Here is a 3,029-nt window from a genome sequence, read left to right as displayed (position 1 = left end):
AAATGTACACAGCTATGATTTAACAATAAAATAAATAAATAAAAATTATTTAATTAAAAAGTGTATCAATTAAAAAAGTTTATAAATTAAAAAACTAAGTAAGCTAAGGTTAATGTATTGTTAAAGAAAGAAAAATCTTTTTATAAATTTAGCATAGCCTAAGTGTACAGTGCTTATAAAGTGTACAGTAGTGGACAGTAATCTACTTAGGCCTTCACATTCATTTACCATTCACTCACTGACTGACCCAGAGCGATTTCCAGTCCTGCACGGTAAGTGCATGATAAGTTCTCAATTTTTTATCTTTTATGCATGTTTTTATTTTACCTTTTCTATGTTTAGACATATTTAAATACTTACCATTATGTTACAATTGCCTAAAGTATTCAGTACAGTAACATTCTGTACTGTGTGAAGCCTACGTGTGCAGTAGGCTATACCATCTAGGCTTATGTATACACTATGTAAAGTTTGTAGAGCAATGATGACACATTTCTTAGAACACATCCCCACTGTTAAGTGACACATGACTTTCTGTGTGGGAATAATCATGTGGGATTACAAAAAACAAATAAATAAAATATGGAGACCTTACTATGTCCCAGGTACTGAGCACATATCATACTAATCTCAAGGTGAACATTGCAGTTAGTCCTCACTTACTGAATTTACTATTTTTTTAAATCCTAAAAGAATTTGTAGACATGTTCGTAATTAAAGGGAAATGGTTTAATAAAGTAAAATAAAACCTTAACTCTGTATTTGCAATGACAAACAAATGACAGAGAAAACTAACTTTTGAAGTACAGTTGTGGTCTAAGTATATGTTATCTCCAAGAAATGCATCTAACTGGCAAGGACTTACACAGACTCAAGGTAAAGGATGTTAAAAATATTCCACACAAATGCAAACAAAAGCAACCAGGGGTTGCTATTCTCCTACCACATAAAATAGACTTTAAATCAACCGTGATTAAAAAAAAGAGAGAGAGATAAAGATAGTCATATAATGGTAAAGAAGCTATTCAGCAAAAAGACAACAATCCTAAATATATAAAAAATGAAAATCAAAAGATCAAAAGATTGGGCCAGAAGGTAAGGGTGGCTTCAGACGTTCCTCACTGGATTAGAAATATCAAGGACACATTCCACTACAAGTTAGGGTGGGCCTATATGATTCCTTTATTCCTGTAGTTGTATCATGGCTGAAAATGACAGAGACAGAAACCAAACTGAGAAACTCCTAAAAAGAGTAGGAGAACTGGAGCAGCAGGTGCAAAGACTTAGAAAGGAACAGGTCAACAACAAGGACTCAGACATTAGGGAAAACCCATTAGGAAGTGGGAAAGCTAAGCGTGCATTTGACTTCAGTGCTTATGGCCGGAGACATATAGCCCTAAAAAATGGCCTATCTTGGCTGGGGATACCAAGTCTTTGCTAGTCAGGAAAACACAAATAATACCATTGAAGAGAAACTATTTGAGGCTCTAACCAAGACTCGACTAGTAGAAAGCAGACAGACATCCAACTATCACCGAGGTGGGCAAACAAAGGAGTTAGTGCCTTTGCACAGGTGATTTCTCTTGACCTCCATTCTCAGTTTCCAAGGGGCAGGGATGCAGAGGATTTTAATTTAAAAGATGAAGCTAGCAGTGCTGCAAAAGAGATCCATTATACCCACATTCTCAACTGGGTACTCCCTCCAGAAATCCATATACTGGCCTGGGCCCCTGTAGAACCTAGCTTCAGCTGTCTTGAGCGGACTTACTGCTACTTTTTCCCTCGTGCTGATTTAAATGTTGAAACCATGAATTATGCAGCGCAGAAGTATGTTGGCACCCATGATTTTAGAAACTTGTGTAAAATGCATATAGCTAATGGAACGATTAACTTTCAGAGGACTATTCTATCTGCTCAAGTACAGCTAGTGGGCCAGAGCCTAAGCGAGGAAAGATGGCAAGAACCTTTTCAGTTATGTCAATTTGAAGTGATTGGCCAGGCATTCCTTTATCATCAAATCTGCTGTATGATGGCTTTCCTCTTTCTGATTGGCCAAGGGATGGAGAAGACAGAGATTATTGATGAGCTGCTTAACTTAGAGAAAAATCCCCAGAAACTTTAATATAGTATGGCTATAGAATTTCCTCTAGTCTTATATGACTGTAAGTTTGAAAATATCAAATGGATTTATGATCCAGAGGTTCAGGAGTTCCATGTTACCCACCTACAACAACTATGGGCTAATCATGCTGTCAAAACTCACATGTTGTATAGTATGCTTAAGGTCTGGACTCAGTTACAGTGCCCTGTGGCACAGGGCCAAAAATGGATGGAATGATGGAATGGAGAAATGTTCAGCCCTCTGTAATGAAGCAGACCAGTGCCTTTGTGGAAGGAGTGAAAATGTGCACATATAAGCCCCTTATGGATCGTCCTAAATGCCAAGGATTGGAATCTCGGATCCAGCATTTTGTACGTAAAGGACACCTTGAGCACCCCCATTTATCCCATGAGGAAGAAACAAAATCCAGAAGGGACTCTAATGACACACCAGAGGAAGAGAATACTATGTTGAAGACACCAACAAAAAGGGTCTGTGTTGACACAGAAATAAAAAGCAGCATTTAACCACAGACAATTTACCAGGAAACAGGAACCAACAACCAACTAGGGATAAATGGGTAGAAAAGAAATTTTTAAAAAATACACCATAAGAAACACTAGAAATTCAGAAGATCCACTCTTTTGAGAAAAGATTTTAAGGCCCTATTAAGTAAGTTTTTGCTTTAACAAGAAAAATCTTTGTCTAAAAGGATAAAAAGATAAAAGAAGTAAAACAACTATAAAATGGAAATGTACTTATGTACTCCCGGAAACCTGTGCCTTGTATTCAAATTCATCAAAGTATAATACTGCAAGTGTTTAATTTTAGTGCTATTCTTTTTTAAGGCAAATGAAATATCCATTGTTCATCCGAATTCTTATAACGACCTTTGCCTGAGTGTCTTATTTTATAAGTATTTAAAAAT

At 36.5% G+C, this 3,029-nt stretch overlaps 1 pseudogene; it reads left to right on the top strand.

Annotated features, from left to right (window-relative positions):
- Positions 1 to 1,201: 1,201 nt before the first annotated feature.
- On the top strand, positions 1,202 to 2,628 carry LOC128573674 (tRNA pseudouridine(38/39) synthase-like; annotated as a pseudogene).
- The last annotated feature ends 401 nt before the right edge of the window (positions 2,629 to 3,029 follow it).

Source organism: Nycticebus coucang, chromosome 2 (assembly GCF_027406575.1).
Source record: "Nycticebus coucang isolate mNycCou1 chromosome 2, mNycCou1.pri, whole genome shotgun sequence".
Lineage (NCBI taxonomy): Eukaryota > Metazoa > Chordata > Mammalia > Primates > Lorisidae > Nycticebus > Nycticebus coucang.
The sequence above is the reverse complement of the archived record's forward strand: the minus strand, read 5'-3'. Positions and strand labels throughout refer to the sequence as shown.